The sequence below is a fragment of the Corapipo altera genome, unplaced genomic scaffold, assembly GCF_003945725.1.
Source record: "Corapipo altera isolate COAL_440 unplaced genomic scaffold, ASM394572v1 45, whole genome shotgun sequence".
In the NCBI taxonomy this organism is placed as follows: domain Eukaryota; kingdom Metazoa; phylum Chordata; class Aves; order Passeriformes; family Pipridae; genus Corapipo; species Corapipo altera.
Genome location: NW_020884877.1, coordinates 20,517,625 through 20,537,332, shown reverse-complemented (window position 1 = coordinate 20,537,332; position 19,708 = coordinate 20,517,625). Strand labels below are relative to the sequence as shown.

Below are 19,708 nucleotides of genomic sequence, written 5' to 3'. Positions count from 1 at the left end.
AAGCAGTTTTAATTCTTGCATTCAGACAATCTTGAATTGTCACACTTTTCCCACCTCCCTAGCCCGAGCTCATTATGTAAATCAGCTCCCTTCAGAACAGATCAGGCCTCTGTATACTTGTTTGAGTCACTAGCTGTCAAACCTTGACAAGATTGAGCATTAATGATTTGAATCACAAAATTCTACTTTTCATCTGGGTAACTTAGCTAGCCAAGAAAGTATGACTTAATTTTTTTTTTATCAAATACACAAACAAATTCAGTAATAAAGTTACACTGAAGAAGTTCATTTAAAGAGAACACTTCTGAGATATTTAAGACACACCTATTAGCGTCAAGGTGTTTTTCAGAATAATGCTGACCAATACATTTTAAGATATACTTCATGTCATATATGTACTTTATATACCTTGTAAGACATATCTCATGATGTGCTTGAGAGTCACTTTGTGTGTTGGCAGTGGATGACAGAGTAAACCATAGGAGCTGAAGAAAATCAATATAAACTCGCAAGGAATTATCCCCAACTGTTGTGCCTTCCGCTTTCTCCATCAGTCCCTGATATAGAAGTAGGATTCCCATAATGCAGAAGTCATTGCAGTATGTTTTTCTTACTTGACCATTGTTTCAGAGAGAAGTCTACCAACACAGCAACAAAATTCATCCTCAAGTTTCTGTTGTGAAATGTGTTTTTTTACTGCCACAGCTGACTCATGCAGGCATAATCAAGCCCTAGAGCAATTAAGCTACTTTGGCCTTTGAAAGGCAGTTTAAGAGACAGATCCATTTCAGCACAATTCAAACAGCACCAAGAAAAGCTTTTATTATCCTGATTTATTGACTTTTTCCATTTTTCATTTATTTAAGTCCAATGTCTTGCATTCAGTTTAATGACAATGATTCTGTAAAGCATTAAAACACCCTATGACTATTACAGGAACATTTATTGAGGTCTAATAAGAGACAAATCAACTTTTAATTTAAGCGTCTCAAAAACAAAACAAGCAATAAATGGCTGATTATATATTTAATGATACTGTAACTTATATTGTACCAACAGAAAAAGCTTTTGCATTTCCAATTTGACACTATTGCATGTCATTATCATCAGGGAAAATGTTTATTATTATTCTAATTGGAAGCAGCAAGTTAAAATCCATCTTCATTTAAAAGCAAATAATGCTGTAAAAATGCTTAATAAATATATATAACTCAAGGATTTTTCTGGGAATGCTTATGTTATTAAAGAGGTCTGTTTCCAAGCATAGCTATAACACAGGACCAGAAGATATCATTGGAAGGCACTGCGGTACTCATTTCAGAAACGGACGTTTCAACAGGAAAAGTATTATGGCCCAAATTCTGACTTCAGATATGTGTATATTTGTTGTAACAGAAAAAATCATGCAAACAATATTTCTAATTGTAGAATATAAATTTTCTTCCTAATCTTAGAAAAACTACATTTTCAGAGTGTCTCCCTTATCAAGGAGAATGTTGAGACTGTCTTCTTGTGTTCTCCTTCTAATGCTATGTTCTATATTTTTTTATTTCTCCACTGTAAAACTTTTTTAAACTTTGCAAACAAGATAAAGCCACAAAACTTCTTTTTACTAATCTGTAAAAAATTGTAGAGACCAAGGAAGACAACCATAGAAATAAACCTTTATAGTTCATTCAATTCTGAGGAAAGAAATAAATTGTCAAATTATTTCAATCTCTTTCCCCAAAAGAAAGGAAAATTGAGAACATTTGCAGGGGAAGTTAAAGTTTTGAAAGAAAACCTTTCATTTTGCAACTGAAAAAGTGAGACACAAAGAGATTTAGTATCTGGCAGCAAAAGTGACAGCAGGAAGATGCACTTTTAAATCTTATTCTGTTGTCTTTTCTTCATTCTGACACTAAGTGATTAACATGTCTTATTTTACAGGACATAGGACCATTTCTCTGTATTCTGTTTCTAGCTCAATTTGTACCTTCAATTATGTCCTCAAGTCCAATGCCCTGCAATTCCAGGAACCGCTGCAATAGAAGTTTCATCTGAAAGTGTCTTTCAGGCACCCCTTCTTAAATTTGCCCCGGCATCTCATGACAGAGTAGACTTTTAGGAAAAGACCAAAAGCCACAATTATTGAGCAATGTAGGAAAGGGAGAAAGGTACAGTCTATTCTATTGTCTTATCAAGCAGATCCAGGGCTTCTTTGATGTCCATCACAGTGTTGCCCAGGACACAGACGCATTTTCCAATGCTGAGGTCCTTCTGCACATTCAAATCCCATGGAGGTTTCTCCTGAGGAAGGATGTCCAGTTTGGGTCCAAGGAATCTCTAAATATTTTAACTTTTCATGAGAATTGTCCAATGTTACTTCATATACTTGTGCTTTGCTTGCAAAGATACTTAAACGGACAGGCATGGTGATGGCAGCCACTCATTGTAAATGGCAGAAATACGACTGTCTATGGCAATCTACTCTGTGGTACCATGATGGCAACAATTAACCCATTACTGTTTCTAGTTTGCAATTCTTGCATTTGCTCTCTTCACTCCCTTTCATTTCTAAGAAAGTTCAGAGTTGATTTATTTTATATAAACTGCAACGGGATCTAAGGAAAGGTAGACCTTTGGGTATGATTCACTGACAAGCTTATTTTCTTTTCTAAGAATTGATTTAACTATCAACGCAAAGGCTAAGACAGTTATTGAACCAGTTAAATGATTTAAAAATAGGGGACTGAGTGTTTGATCCATCAACAAGCATCAGCACTGAGATTAAACCATCAAAAAGGCAAGGACTTCAATTTTATTTTTTTTTTTTTGGTAAAGCCCATGTGAAGTTGTTTACACTTGAGACAAAGATTAAAGATGCTTTGAAATTTACTGTCCCTGCACTTAACTAGGGAATGTGGCAGAGTGGAGTGTTGGCTTGAATGCTGCCACTTCTGACACACTGCTAGCTTGCAAGTATGAAATACGTTCAGACAGTGCAGTACTATTTGTAAAGCTTATTGGGAAGGATATCAAATCATTCTGTTGTTTATTCAGTGAAGCTTAAGCACATCACCCTTGAGGTTATTCTGTGTCTTGCTTACACATCTTGACTTTCCTACACCTTTCTTTTGCAAAGTGTTTTTCTTATAAAGGACTTGTATTTACCTCCATGTTCAAACAACTTTGCACCATTTCACTGTCAAGTAATGTAAATTATTCAATTCACAGCTAAGATTAAAAGCCATAAAAGTGGAGATTTGTAGTTTTCTACAGTCCGCATTTGTTGCTGAAAGACATGTTTAGAGAGTCTAGGGAGGATAAACAGGCGGTGGTCCATGTGATTCCTGCTGTCCTGGTGATCACATTTTATGCCAACCTCCTATACTGTCCAGTTTCATTTCTGTCATTCACCTGTTGCATTCTCTTTGTCTGTCAGGTTGAAAACTTACAGGACCAAAAAATTTTGGTTTGATAATTCTGTATCATAATCAAGTCACTAACAGCATCAACTTGTGCATACACATTTGTGCAGATGAAGAGCATATATATTATTATCCTATCCTAAGCATGGTATAAATTTTCAGGAATTACAGTTGATTTAGAAGGCTTGGTATCTGAATGCCTTTCTGACCTGTTTTAAAAGATTCTGATCACCAAAGGAAGGAAAGATTGAGCACTTCTTGGGTTAAAAAGAGAAAAGAGAGACTTTCAGAGATTGGAAGCTGAATGTTTTAGTGCTTTGAAAATAATGCATATAAAAGCATGTCTGTTCCAGAAATTTCAAGTTTGAGCCCTATCTTACTTCAGAATAATCCTCTTTTCTGCACAGAGCATTACTATAAAACTAAAATACAATCAACAGAAAGCATTTAATATGAGAGTACATTACATCATGTAGTACATTAGAGCAAATTCAAATATTAATTTAAAGGTGGATCCTATTAGTGTCTGGTGGGGGTGTGTTTCTCTCTATATACTTGTTAACACTGCCTTACTTTCCAGAGCTGGTATACTCTCTATTAATCAGATGACAGAAACACCATCCCTTTCTTGATTTCAGATAACCACACCCACTTCTCATAAAACACATAATTAACTAAGGAGGGAATACTTCTTAATTAAAGCCAGCTGAAATTAATCAAACACTGGTTTACAGGGTTTGCAGAGTACTCCTGGTTCTGCTCTAACTCCCTTTCTTGCTCAGAGAAAGCTCAGTTGGTTGTTCAAATACTCTCCTTTCGCTGCTGTTAAATGAATGACAGGCAAAATGGTTTAGCAGAACTGATTGAAAATAAAAGTCATAGAATCACAGAAATATTTAGGTTGGAAAAGAACCTCAAGTCCAACCATAAACCTGACACTGTCAAGTCCACCACTAAAGCATGTCCCTAAGCAGCCCTTCTACATGTGTTTCAAATACCTCCAAGGATGGTGAATCAACCATTTCCCTGGGGAGCCTGTTCCAATATTTGACAACTCTTTTTATGAAGAATTTTTCTCTAATACTTAATCAAAATCTCCAGTGATGCAACTGGAAGTCAGTTCATCTTGTCCTGGCACTTGCTACTTGGGAGAAGAGACCAACCCCCACCCGGCTACATCCTCCTTTCAGGCAGTTGTAGAGAGTGATAAGGTCTCCCCTGAGCCTCCTTTTCTCCAGGCTAAACACCTGTGCTAGATTAACTGTTGGACTTGATGATCTTAAAAATCTTTTCCAACCTAAAGAATTCTGTGACTCCATTAAATCCCAGGGAAATTTTATGAAAGACAATAAATCTGGAATATGCAATAACTGAGTCATGCAGGGGACAGGGATGGAAACAAAGAGATTTGGCTTCATTACTGACTCTTAAGGCTGAAATCCATCAGGATGGCCTCACTGTGTCTCCAGGCCTCACTGTGCACAACACAGTCCATCACCAGAGCCCCCCATGCACTGGTGTCATGGTCATGGGACAGAGGTGCTCACCTTCCTACTACCGTGGTTTCATTTTACAGTCTGGGATGACTTACTCTCTGAGTCCTTCTCCTCAGTAAACAGCAAGCAAGGAAGAGACAGTAGAATCCACGATCAACACTACATTTTAAGTATTAAGGATTATTCTGACCTTTTCTTTCTAAAACCATACCAGAAACAATCCCAAAGGCTGTTTCTCCAAAAGGACCAAACTCTGGGCTTGTCTACTCAGTAGATGCAGATGCTCCTGTGGGAGTCCCATTGCAGGTAGCATGTGGGAGGTCTATGAAGATGCACATGAGCTTGCCCTAGGAAAAGAAAGCCAGAAGATGTTTAGCACAGACACCATGACCAGCCTGCAGCAATGGCACAGGAAAGGGGAAGAGTTTACAAACTACCTGTGTTCCAAGGCTGGGCAAGGGCAGCCCTCCCTTTCTGAAACTCAGCATCTACCTGCACTCTGCGTGCACTACAGGGGCTGTGGTTGACTCAGGGGCTCCGTGATGCAGACGTGCCATAGCAAAAGTACATCATACGGGCAGAGAGGTTCGTTTGACCATCAAATGGGTGAAGATTCAGTACCAGCAATTCCACATCCAAGAGCTGTGAAGACACCCTTGTGGGAATTGAAAAGAAAGATCAAAGGCAGGCCTGAACAAGGAATAGCACTCTCTGAAGTTACTACTTTCATTGTTTCTTTTGTGCTTCATAGTCTAGTACATCACAGTGGGGTTTTCATTCCTTTTTTTTTTTGTGTGTGTGTGTCTGCATGTGTGTGTGATGTTCTTTCATCTTATTTGATGGATTTCCTCCTAGTTGTTCCAGTCCTTTTATGCCCTGAAAGAGAGCTTAGGGCTACCTTGTTAAGGTGGCATCATGAACCTTCTTGCTGTAACACGGCATGACCTCACGCTGACATCTCTTGACAACAAAGCCCTGATTTAACTGTGAGCTCAGTCTCCAGGGCTCCATACCTGCAGAGTTCAGTTAGACTTATTGAGGTCTTACACCTTTCTGGGGGAAGAGGACAGGGTGAGAAGCTGCTGAGTGGGAGGGACAGAATACCCTGAGCTGAAGTTGGGTACGTGTCATATCGCTCTTTAGTTCCACTTTAATTTCTGTCTCTGGGCTTAGACGGGGCATTTAAAGTCAGCTGGTACTGGAGGTAATGGTACCTCCAGGGGTAACAGTGGCATAAGGAATAGAATAGAATAGAATAGAATAGCATTGTATTCACAGAAAGAAGATAAAAAAATTACATTTCTCCAAAGGTAGAGAAATTATCCTATACATTCCAAATAAACTATTTCAGGAGGAATATTCCAGTAAGAAAAAATATTATAAACATATTTATACATACACACATTACATTTATAAAATATTATAACCTTACTCCTTAAGACATCCAAAAAAACTTAACTCTGCCCTAGAAAACAGTTAAGGAGAATGTTAAAACAGCTGTGTGGCTTAACTGAGTGGTGTGTGCATTGTTAGGACTATGATGAGAGATATGCCCAAGCTCTACAAGGCTGTGGCAGGGACACAAGGTTGCAAACTAGCATTGCAACGTCAGGGCTCCAGGGAGGTAAGAAATGGGGGCACTGAACTCCCTTAGACAGTTCCTACTTCCGTTTTAGAATGGAATTATTGCTATGAGCTCACCCTATACCCCACCAATTCTTTTCTTTTGCCTTCTATCTGTCTTTCTCTGCTCTCTCAGTGCAGAAGATTGTTTTTTCCATGCACACAGAAAAACTTTACATTTCTTTTGAGGGGAAGGTCATAGATGTGTTAACCATTGATTCTCCTCTAATGTGTGAGAAGCAGCAAGGGTTTTTGGCCAGTGGTGGGATCCTCTTGTGCTGTGTGCCTACAGCTAGAGATGCTTTTACTACAAAACAGGTAAAACACAACTGTTAGCTCCTCTTTTTACATGGTGAACAGAGGCATGGAAGAGTTAGAGTGAGAGCCATGAGCAGATGATCCCACAGCCTGATCCATATAATGCTGTGCTGTGGATTCTTCCCTCTTCAAAGAAAAAAACCCAATAGCCCTCTGGAGGGAGCTGGACCCTTCCTGTGGCAGTCTGGTCAGCACTGTCAAAAAGGTAGTTCCCTGGTGACCAAAGATCTCCCTTGAACAGCATCTTTTCAGTCATGCTTCTAACTACTGAGAAAAAAAGCATTCATTGGCCCTGTCTGTCCAGGGAGGAGATGCCCCCCACTTTCCACAGATCCCTCCAGAAACATCACATGTTTGATTTCTGTATTAGCACCTTTGGGAGACAAGGACCTTTGTTTACAGGCCAACACCTGGCACATTTTTTGAGCCCTCAGTAGAGAAATAACATCTGTCCACAAAAAGAGCATGAGAGGGATGTTTTAATGGGTTTTTTTAATGTAGAGGGAGTTTACAACATCTGTCCTGCTGACAGGTTCACTGAGGAAAGTCGTGAATGGTTTGTCAGTTGGGTTTCACACACTCACCTGTAAATCCAGTCCATAAATTGGATTCTTCTCTCTTGGGCCAAAGGCACTCTCTGCTTTAACTGAAAATAACACAAACATCATCCACATCTGCAATCATAATTTCAAATAGCCACCAGGTTTCTCCCAAAGATGCCCGTGTATCAGTATGCAGGACTGATACTTCATGAGCTTTATATTTCCAGTATGTGAAAAGCTGAATGTCAGTACAACATATAGCAATTGAGTGGCAGAACCTTAAGAGGATGTTGGGCACCACTTTTGCGTTTCCCCTAAGGTTTTCTTCTTTGGTTCATAAGAGACAGCGGTCTCCATGATGGTTTACTGTCACAACCTTGCATGTGGTATTGTGCTCATTTTAACAGAAGACACTGACAAACTGATGAATCCTACATATAAAAGGAAGTGTCTACAAAGACATACTTCTTGACTTTTTACAGGAAAAGACTTGTCTGCATCTCAAATTCAGAAACTATCTCTTTATTCCATTGGCCCTTCTCCATGTACAGCAACAGCCTGTGATGATGAGGACCTACCACCACAGTACCCCTCTCCTTCCTGAGAGTACAAACAGATCTCAGAACACTGTCTCCACCGTAACAGCAAATATTCTCTTGGCTTTACTATTTATTTCCAGGAAGAGAAAAGACCTTTGAGTGAAGGAGCCAACCAAAGCCTTAATTGCAATGATACCATTCAAGCTTTCTGCAGGGAGCCAAACTGGAGTATAATGATTACATTGAAGAGTACCTCAGAGAAAGAGGATGGAATAATCTAAGACAAATGAAGACTGGAAGCACAAGCTGACACTTTATCTTGCATTATAACCCATGGGATAGAAGGCACAAATACAGTAAATTACCTGTAAGACGTCTTTTCTTCCTAGAATGAATGACTTCTAAGACTCTGACAATACAATGAAATGAATGAAAGATTCTCCCTTTCTGTTTTTAGAGGGCTGAGTAATAACTTACACTCTTCTTTGTACAGTAATACTTTAGTCAATATTTATAGAACAATGCAGTAAAGCAGCTTCAAATTTGTTCCCTATTTGATAATAAATAAAGATGGTATTCAGATTTCTAGTTGCCTTTAAAACTGTCCAATCTTCTATTTTTATGTGATTTCAGCCTGAATAATTTAGTACCAGAAGAAAGCTTGTCCCAAACATATGAGGTCTAAAAACATCCAGAAAGGAAATTTGAGAAGCAAAAGAAAATGTTAATTTGTGCAATGTAACTGCCTTTGGCACATCCAGACATTTTACCGAGTCGGGTCATAACTCAGGGACAAACCTTACTTCGTGTCCCTGTTGTTGATTATGTATACTAAATAAGAAAATGTTAATTACAGTTGTTACTGCGGTTCTTCATTCTTTCTGAGTGCCTTGCTCTACCCTGCATTCAGCAGTTGCAACAAAATGCCCGTGTCTCTCCTGCTTTTCTCAGTTTGAACTACAGCAATGGGTTACACCTGGATGTGAGAGTCATGGCTGTGGGAACAGAAAAGCATAGAGGTCCTTTATATTCCTTCAGCAGTTTTCTGTTCTTCAATTATGTCATATGTTCATAACTCTGGCCTTCTAAATCATTGACTTAATCTGTAATCTTAAGTGTTTTGAACTTCTGGAATAAAATACACAAATCTGCACTGAAAGGTGTCCTTAGCACAATTTATGTTTTAATATTCTGTACTCTTTTCTTCATCATTACAGGTTATCTAGCATTCACCTCAGGTCTCCCACCTCTTTCTGTTTTGCTCATGAGTGAGTGAACTACCAGAAATTTCACTACACTATTCTCCTCTCCAAATCACTTATTAAATCTCTTTGCATTCCTGGAAGTAAGTAAAACTAGTCATATCCCTACAAAAGGATTTCTTATGTCACTCTTTTTTTTTACAGAAATAGATAAATCCATTCTATTTCTCTTCTGAAACCTAAATTCCATCTAAAACTAAAGGAAGGAACCAATAAAAGTTAGTAACCCAACTTGAAAAGGCTGAAGTTGGACAAACTTCTAACCAATCCTGCAGAGCTACCACATACAGGACAGCACAGGACCAGGGCACTGTAATCCAAATCAATCTTGATTTACAAGAACTGTGTATCAGACCATGAAGCATCAGCCCATCCCATCACAACAGCATGGTTTTCCACCTCACCAGCTGTGCTGTTGACCTTCAGACCACGCACATCGCCACATTAGCTGATCAACTACATTATCAATCACTGCAATAATAATTGCAGTAGTCAGTGATACTCTCCCTGACTTTATTTAGATTCATTGCTGGTGAATCTGCGTGACCCAAGGTCTCCTCCCTCAATGAACACATTACCACCGTTCTTTCTTTTGTTCATTCATGAGTTTGACTTATGTACATGTTTCTTTCAAAAATACTCAACAAAAAAATAGCCAGAAAAAGAAGATTTTTGCCTTGCTCTTTTTATGATAATTAGTTCCTTCTGGGCAGATAATAGACAATTAAAACTCCGCAGCACGAGTTAACCTTTACCAAAGCAATGGGCATGTAGCAGACTTCAGCAGGAAGCAGTTGAGCAACAAGGTAATAGACACCCTCCTCTGTGCAGCTGGTCCTCGCTCTGCACCATAATGAACCGTCTGTCTGAACTGGGGGGTCTTTGGTTTCAGCCTCTGATATGCTCAAGTACCATCTGGACTTCAGTGACAGCAGACCAGAGGGAAGAACTGATTTGTTAGCCAGTGTCTTCACACCTTTAAATCCTTTCTCCATCTCTCCAAACTGGTAACTTAAGTTTCCTTCATTACTTCTCTAAAAGCTATTGATTTTTAAAAACATGATGTTTCCACATGTTTGACAAAGTAACACTGACAGCAGAAAGAGGAGAGCAGAAATGGCAGCAGTTTAATGCCTAATCCAAAGTGCATCACAGTAAATGAAAACTAATCCATGATCTCCAGCAGGCCCAGATTCAGGTCTGAGAGGCAAAGGAGTTCTAGTAGCCATGAGTTATTTTCATACTGTCTTGTATGACTGGACCTGCTATCAGATCTCAAGAAAGCAATAAACGTCCCAGTCCATTCAGGGCTCTGAGGACTCAGAATCATCTATAGCTGTGGGAGGAAAAAAAATCATAACACACCTAAAATAGGATTAAAGGCAGCCACAGGCCACAGATAGCAAATGGAGCCAGGATCTGGAATTGGTATGTGTCAAGATGCATAAATTCACACACCACATGGAGTTCATCTAAAACCAGAAAAAAGTGGGTTCTCCTTTCAGCTCTGTGACATCTGTGCTCCCAGGCCTCAATTTTCCTTCAAAGTGAAGAGGGTCTTAATGAAATGTTTTCCTGACTGTTTCTTTGGGTAGCTCTTTAGCTTACTCTGGAATGCAGAAAATGCTTTTTCTTGGGACCTGTTCCTGACAAAGGCTTCTAGGCGCTTACCAAAGCAGTATTTGTTTAAGGAAAAATGTTGGATAACTTTCCTCACTCCCTACTGGTAGACTGCAAGTCCAATGCAAGACACCTGCCAAAAAGAGTACGAGGAAAATCAAAGAACCTTAGAATCTAGGCAAACGCTCCCCCAGTCTTGGCTTCTCCTTTCTCACCAGTGCAAACTATAACCCTCAGTCAGGTCTGGGTCACAGCATGTTGATGAATACCTGTTAGTCATCAGTAAATAGTACTCAAGAAAGGGGCTGCAGCTTCATCCCAGGTTCAATCAAGGTGTAATTGCAAAAGTCATTAGGTTGCAGACAGATTGTAATGATACCTCTTGTTTTGCTTTTCAGCTCTCATTTTGGTAATTAGTTAAGGCTTGTGGAAGCATTCTGCCTTACAGAGAGAAGATGAGCCAGAATGGAGACTCTGTAGTACAAGGAGGTACCAAAAGTTTAAGAGAAATGGGTGCAATTAGGGACTTCTTAGGGGGTTTAATGATGAAAAAGGATTATAAAACAAATATATTCCCTAAGAGAAACACTCCTTGCTTACTTGCTTATGAGTCAGTTACAGAATATCTGTTATGCCAACCTCAATTATTACGCTGAACAGGAAATAAGTAGAAGGACAGGTTAAGAGATGAAACGAATGAGAAAAACCAGCAACATTGAGTAGCCCTATTGTTCACTGTTAAAAGCAACTTGCAAGAACTATGTAAACTGTAATCTGTTTTGTTAAACTCTGAGAACACAGCTCAATGACACTGCATCCTAATTATGAGTCTTCCTAAATTTGTTGACCTCGATGGTGCTTGTCAGTGTTTCTGAAAGTTAGAGGAACACTTGTAAAGGGAAGGAAGTGACTCTGGGTTTCTCTCTTTTTCAGCTGCAAGGGAGAAGGTGCAATTGTAATTGTCTTATTAGCATGATTTGGCCAGGGACAGAGAAAATATGCAAATGCCTTTTGCACACATGGGTTTTGTGCAGTAAAGTGCAGGATTAGCAGATTAGTATCTACCCTGACCCTGCCACACACACATTTCCCAGTTACTGGGATACAACCTTCCCTTTCTTTATCCTGCAGTGAGAAGATTGTTAAATTTGAGAAAGCTATCTTGGGTAATAATCCCAGTCAGCAAATTACTTCCTTGAGGAAACTTGGAGCATGAAAATAAGAGCGGGCTACAAAATGGAAATTGTACTGTGTTTTTTCTATGCCCCATTATGTTTCCTCAGACTTTTTCTTTTCTAATCATTATTTTTTTCATCCGCATATTTAAAGGACCTGGAGTTTTGAAGTAAAACATATAGTAAAACAGAATAGATCAGTACTACTCTCTATCTAAAATGCACTCAGCATTTCCACAGCAAGGTGCTGTTAATTTTTTGTCCACAGTGTCTTTGGCTCAGAGAACCAGCAGTTACTGCTGTTTGCAGGAAATCTCAATGAATGTCATAGGCAACATAAGTACAACACTGATATTCTGTGCCTGATTGTGCAAATTCAGTCTGTTTCAGCAATTCCTAATAAATAAAGCAACAAAAAATCCTAACTGTAATGCTCAAATTATTTGGGACTACAATATATACTAGTCAACAACCATATATGCAACTAGCTTACTTGACAGCTTCTGCCCCAAGCTGTGAAAATTTCAGGGTGAGATTCCCCCAGGATCCACTGAACAATTTAAACATAGGCAATAACTAATGAATAGGGGGTTTGCAACGACTTTTTAAAATACCCCACTTCCGTAATGTAGGGGTCACTGCTTTGAGCAAAGGGAGCATCTCAGCCCAGTCACCAATGGCAATATTTGTCCTTCCTCTAAGATAAGCAAATATGAATCAGGCAGGAGTTGAGTGGGTTTGGGTTTGCAGGTTTCGAGGCTTTTGGCAATAGAAATGTTTAGAGAGCAAATTTAGCTACAAGTTAGCTCAAATGAGGCTCGAATGTGGGATCTTACTGAGGGGCTGCACTATCTCATGGTGATGGGACAAGCCAGTGCTGGCCTTTGCCCTGCCAGGTACCTTGTGGTGGCAGAGCAGAAGGGGTCACACAGACATCAACATAGAGGTTGTGGCTGCAATGTGGGAGGCCTGTGTTCATGGCACTCAGCAGATGGGCACATCCTGTCAGTTCCCACTCCTGTCAAAGATGAGGGGAAAGGCTATGGCTTGATAGTTCAAGCCAGGAGATTGCTTAGCATTTTCTTAAAAGAATAAATATTTTCATCTGGAAAAATAAAGGGGTCACACTTCTTCCTGACAGTATGGTGATCACTGTGATTTCTGCAAGCTGACAAATTACGCTGAGCCTTTGGAACTGGTAATTAACCATTTATTACTGGAAGTGGGGAACAAAGGGGAAGACCAAATTGAATCTTAACTAGGTTCATTGTCTCAGCATTAAACACAATTACAGCTGCTTTACTGGACACCTTCAATTTTCACCATCATTAAGTAGACACATATTTCACCCGCTTATTGACTATAGCCTCAAATGAGACCTTTAGAAAAAGGGTTCTCCAGAGCCTGTGTTTACCTGGAGAGTAAAATTCACCCATCTAGGCTGCAGGTGGCCACACAATCCTGAGCCAAAACCATAATAACTGGAGGCAATTAGTCCCTTCTCCACTTGAAATTTGGGATGCAATGCCTGGTTGGGGTTGCTTAGATCTTCCCTTTCCCACAGAGGAAGCTTTGGTAGTTAAATATACATCCAATGTCTTTCCAAAAATGTGGATTCTTCTACACTAATGTCACATGAGAGTAGTAAACCTAGGGTTTACCTAGCTTTCTTTAAAAGTTTAAGTTTAAAAGATTATGACGTGTCCCTGTGACATTAGTGGTCAGGGCAACATCATGACCTTCCCCACTTCAGGATCACATGTACCATACTCAGTGGACCAAATGTCAGATCTCGAGCCCCAGAGAGCCAGGGCTGATGCAGAGTTGCATGAACCAATGCAGGTGATCCACACCCAGGCAGTGAGGGGGTGAACCTCCTGCTTCGTGCCTGAGACTGCACGTCTAAGAAACGCTTAAGATTGAAGCCAGCTCCTTTTATAATCCTCTGCAGTCACTGGAAGCATACTTACTGAACTAAAATGTAAAGATTTATTCTCATTTATGTACATCTTACTCTGCAAAACAGTCACACACTTACTGAATATTCAGTGCACATGTTGTCCATCGCTGTTCAGTTAAGTATCCGCTTAACTTTGAACATGCAGCTTAAATGCTTTTAAGGTTCCTGGAAATTCAGAGCATACACTTAAAATTAAACACATGATAAAATATTTTGCTAAAACAACCTAAAATGGACACATGCAGAAAATGTAAGTACAGTGAAGCAAATAATAACAATAACAGGAAAAAATTCACTCGTTATTACCATGCTGAATTGAAACATACTGTGATAGCCTTAAAACAGAACCCAGGGGACTTTCTGGCATCCTACAGCAGAATGTGATCTGGGAAGAACCTCTTGTGCTTGTGCTCTCTCGTTTTTGTAGAACAGAGTTGTTCTTATAAAGCTGCATCAAAACACAGGGACCTCAATTCCAGCCTTGACTTTGATGCTACTCCACTGGAAAACTTGGATAAGCTCCTTATTAAGTCCTACATCAGTTTGCACATCTGTAAAATACTGATCACCTTCATAAAGCTCTTTTGATATATATAAATTCAATAGCGAGCATGGCTGATCACCTTTCCACTTCTCTGCTGTGTAGTGGAGGTCAACAGAGAGACATCTAAATTTGTCCCATGACCAGAATAACTGCATTAATTAAGAGGCTGATTGGGTGAAAGTAATTGCCACCAAAAAGTCACAACCTAGGGCTTCTTGATTCCGGCACAGTGACATTCTCACACGGCTCTACCCCTTTCAAGCTGCTTACACAGTGCCCCATGTTCATGCACATCACCCAGTGACAGCCCTTCCCAGAGGCCTGTTTCCATGGATCCTTATTCCCAAACTCTTTTCTCAGTGTATCAGTGCTGAAGTTATTTTTTCATCTATTTTGAAACTCAGGTCTAATAAACTTTAATTGTTTTTCTCCTACTATTGAATTCACCAACAATAGACGCTACAGAGTGGAAACACAAGCCCCAGGTGCCTCATACAGCCTTTTCATCTGCTTAGGAGATTAGCTCAGGTCAGATCTTAATTTCCCTAGTAGTTTGTTGAGCTGAGATCCAAGACTGCAGTTTAAGCCCACCGATATGTACTTCCAGGGGACACTTTATGCTCCTGTTGCCTTTTTGATAAGAGAACTGACAATTTCACAGATTCTTTCACTTGCATCTGTCTCATCCTTTTTTCCCTCGCTACCTCCTGCAGAGAAGTAAATGAATTTGAGGCAGTGAGGGTCTTCACCGGTCAAACGCCTTTAAACTGCCGGAGCCTCCTCAGCAGTTGACAAGTTTGCATTGCTACAAACTCAACTTGTGACACCTACCCAGCAGGAGACCCATTGGTCTTCAGCAGCAAGATTGACCTTGGAAAGTCCACTCTGACTTCCTACTGTGTGAAGTACAGCAGAGATGCACAGAATCCTGCCACGCAAGTAAACAAAGGGCAGGTTCAATTCAATTTGTGAGATTTCTGCAGCAGCCAGTAGAAAGAACCTTGGAGTGCAGTTCCTGAACAATCCATGAGGCAAAACAAAGAGTTTTTTTTCTTTTTTTTTCCAAAATTAGTCCAAATCAACTGATGCTAAGAACATTGTTATTACTGATAGTTATATTTTTTGAGTGCACAAAGAAATTTCTCTTGTGAAGTGTTTGGTAGGAAGGGGGGAAAATAGCAGAAAACCTGCAGTTAAGTTTACTTTGGAAGGCCAGATGTCACTTTGAGTATAAATACTAAAAAAAAATAATAATAGAACAACAACAACAAAAACACCCAAACACCTAGTATTTAGATTAAAGTCCTTCCTGAAAAAAAATCTTGTCAAGCACCAAAAATATTCCTCAATATGTGAGGAACAGTGTGTAGTTTTGAGGCAGGTGATTATGCCTTAAACGCCACAAAAGCTTCTCATTTTCATTAGTGGTTGAGATCAGTTTATTGTGAATGAGGATGGGTATAACCCAGCCTCACATTCTTCCTTCTCTCAGCGAATCCAGTTAAATGTTACTGGCTGTCTTGTAGCTTAGCAGGAGCGTTCTCTCCTGGTGTGTTTTGTGTAAAGGTGTTTGTTTAGGGTCTTTTTTTTCTTTTATTTGCGTACAAGATTTTAGAAGAATTTTTGTGAAATTCAGCTTTGGAAAGCTTTATTTTTCAGGCAGATTGCTTCCTTCTTTCTTTTGCTGTCCAAAAAAAAATAAAGTTTGCTTAGGCAACCTTTTTTGGCTGTAGGATTTCTGTGTATTACCTTACCTCAGCAGTGAAACACCCCGCTGTGGAAACTCCAAAGGGCCTCTGTGCTATCAGTTGGGCAGTGAGGATACTGAAGGTTTGCACCTACGAACAGCAAACTAGGACTCAGTGAAATAGGGCACTGAGCAGTCAAGCACTGAAATTTCACGTAACTCTATCTGATGTACCTTCTTCTTCTATCTGAGGTTCCTTTGAGATTTCTCCAGGCCTGGTAAGTGCCAGGAGAGGCAGGAGAGTCCCACAAGTAGAGCCATTGATGATAAGAATGAGCTGCTCCTTCTCCATTTTCCTCCAGATACCAATGAAGTTGCTTCAGTATTAAAAAATAAGAGATGCCCAGAGAGCCCCTACTTCAGTCAGAGCCAGAGGAAGCAGCTGTTATCTTGCCAGGTGCCTGAGCCCTCAGCACCACTTCTACATAGCTTGGCCTGGCCTTTCTGGGCTTTCATTATATAACTGACCTTCCTATGCAAGCAATTAATTTCTGGATTTTCCAAAATATACTTGTATAAGAAAGCTGTTGAGGTGTGGTCTAGGTCAAATTATGGAAAAGTACAAAACTTTTTGGAAAAGTAGCTCTTTGGGTCAAACATCAGCCCAGTCTCATTCAATTCTACTTTAATGACCTGGCTGAAGGAGTAGTTGTGCTACTTATTGAATTTGCAGTGATATCGGGCTGGAAGAGGCTGCCAGCACTTTGGAGAAATGGATCACTGTCAAAATTCTCTTGCAATTAGTGGAGAAATAGAGGTAGAAAAATAACTCAAAGACAATGAAAGAATCCGGGCTTCTGTAGGAGCAGCCACAACTGGATCTGCAAGTTAGGTTGGATCACAAAGCTAAATTCAATAATGTCATACAGAAAGAACAAACCTTATCCTGAGATAAATATATATTTTACTTGAGCTGGAAAAAAAAGGAAAATTAACTCAGCTTGTGGAGGAAAAAGTACTCCACCTTAAGTGGCCTGATTTCAAACTATTACCATTGCTTCTGCTGTAATAGGACTACATTTCTTTCTCTGTGTTCTCATGATTCAGGCCAAAAATTTTGTGAGAAAAAGAAAAAAACAAAGAATTTATTTGAACCTCGAAGGCATGCCAACACCTCTGGATTAACACAAGTTTTTGTGATCTGTGAAGCTCTCTGGAGGCAATTTGTATAGCCCATGATGAGTTTCTGGCCATCAGCGATGGCTGGGGAGTGTTGGCTGCTTGACAAGCAGGGCAGCCTCACCAGGAAACATGAAAGAGGGCTAGAAAGATGATATGCAGAGACTGTTCAACATGTGATTTTGGACAGCAGTTGCTGATGGCTTTAAAGGAAAAAAAAAAAAGTTAAAAAACAACCTTCCTTATGCCTCTCAGCAGGGACAGCAGCACATTTGCTTTAAAAACAAGAATGTACTGTTTGTCTCATTTCTTGCTCACTGCTAGGAGCCTCATGGTGTGTGTGATTCCTGGAGCTGGGTTTGGCATCCCCAAAACAGCCCTGCTTGCTGAGTGATGCCTCCCTCCCGTGCTGGGGAGTGCCTTCAGTCTCGATGTATCCAAAGAAATCCCTGAAGGGGAAAAAGGGGTTAACACAAAGTCAGAAATTCAGTGTCATGGAGCCCCCCGGAGGCTGACTGTGGGCAACAATAAGCCTTTTGCTGGACAGTGCAAAGAGTTCTACTTGTTGCAGAAACAGCAAACGTTTCTCAAGGAGCAAAGCTCACAAAATGTTGAAATATAAGACCCTCCCATCAGGAATCAAAGTCAGCGTGCCCAGTTCTGTCTTGGCAAAAAGGTGACTTAATTTTTCCTCTGTTTCTTCACTGTCCACTTGGTGCATAAAACCCTCCAGCAATTCTCTTTCTAAAGTACTGTTGAGTAACTCTGGTATGAAATGCTGAGATGGAAAGTGCCTAGATTAGCTGAAGTAGCATCTGAGACTGCAAAGGTATCTAGATCTTCCGTATATTTAATGTTTCAATCAGAAACATTACCTACAGTTTCCATGCTTTTATTTAAAGTCAGAAGAGCTCTAATCTTTGCAATGCGGGCTGAAGTTCACAGTATAAAAAAAAAAAAAAAGAAAAAGGAGTTTGGAAGACTATCATAACCACTTAATAAGCCCCTAATTGAGCCACTGTAGCAGAGCAGAATTTATCTGGGAGACAAATGGGTTTTCAGGTTTCTGTCTTACAGTTTTATGATTCTCGAGATAAAACAAGTAAAATAACTCAGAATAAAATATCAGAATAGGTTTCACATGATGAATGGTTTCCCCTTCTTCTTTCACCGTTTTCACTTGTCTCTACCCGCTCTCCTATTTAATGGAAGCTCAGCACTTTTCAAAACTTTTCAAGTGTGAAATCAAAACTAAAAAACCATTGCAAATATTTGGGTAATAAAAATCTATAGCAAGTTTTCATGTTTCTGGCATGAGTGTGTAGGTCTTACAGCATACTGAGGAAATACTTGTGCATCCTGAATTGGCTTCCTTCACACTTTAGGAAATACAAGAAGAAAGCTGGAATACAGACCATAGCACCCAAATTTCCCACCTGTCATAATTATGAGGTAGCAAAGGGTGGGTATGCTGGTAGTGATTACTTCAGAAACAAATTCCAAGCCATGTCTACCCCCCGTACTTTGCACATTTGAGCTCACACCAAATGTTCTGGCCCCTCATCCATCATGGCTGGAGCCAGAGCCAGGTTGTTGTCCGGTACATCCCACTTGATGAGCCTCATGTGAGATGTCACCTGCTATCCCAAGGTCAGCCCTTAAAGGCAAGTACAGAAAGGACAGCCTGCTCTACAAACTACTCTGCAGCCTTCCTCCCTGAATATTTTGATTATCACACTGTATTTTTCTCTGCATGCTGCAACCTCTCTGCTTTTCTCAGGTGCTGTAGCTGTATCAATGTCTCACAATCTTTCTGAATGGGTTCATTTCTGCATTACACCCCTTGCAATGACCTTGAAAAATAGTAAGGTAATCATGCTACAGTAAAATATTATGCATCCATCTGCAACACTTAGCAACCAAAGGAGTCCAATTGCTTCATGAAGGCAGCCTTCATGTAGGTGCGGCAAGAGGAGATGGCTTCACCTTTCAAATATTTCCAGAATCTGGATCCAATCTTAGGATTAACCAAGAAGTATGAAGACCAATTTCAGGACCATGGGGTTGTCCCTTGGGGTTAAAAGCAAGTGAAGGAATCATTTGCAACAACAAAATTTCTTTTCAGTGTAATGTAGAATATGTGGGTATTTAGCTTTGGTAATTAAATGAGTCAAATCAATTACCTGGCTTTATCATTAAACTAATAGCTACATTCAAGTCCATTTCCTAACCTGCTATTTTAAAGGGTAAATACACAAATAGAATTTCTTTCCTTTTTTTTCTTTCCTTTTTATTTTTTTAACTCAGAATATCTATATTGCTATTGTGTGGTATTAGAATAGTTTTTTTTCCC

General features: G+C 39.8%; 2 long non-coding RNA genes across 3 annotated transcripts; one reads left to right on the top strand and one right to left on the bottom strand.

The window, feature by feature from the left end:
* Positions 1-5,149: 5,149 nt before the first annotated feature.
* LOC113944336 lies at positions 5,150-19,541 on the bottom strand. The gene is made up of 7 exons (XR_003526645.1): positions 19,342-19,541; positions 17,651-17,804; positions 16,411-16,553; positions 16,244-16,327; positions 7,432-7,493; positions 5,344-5,561; positions 5,150-5,253 (listed from the first exon to the last, which is right to left on the bottom strand). It is a non-coding gene; the product is annotated as an uncharacterized LOC113944336 (long non-coding RNA).
* On the top strand, positions 5,915-12,308 carry LOC113944337. 2 transcript variants are annotated; one of them, XR_003526647.1, is made up of 3 exons: positions 5,915-6,026; positions 11,209-11,299; positions 11,942-12,308. It is a non-coding gene; the product is annotated as an uncharacterized LOC113944337 (long non-coding RNA). The 2 variants fall into 2 exon arrangements; XR_003526646.1 differs by lacking the exon at positions 5,915-6,026 and adding an exon at positions 9,970-10,197.
* Positions 19,542-19,708: the final 167 nt, after the last annotated feature.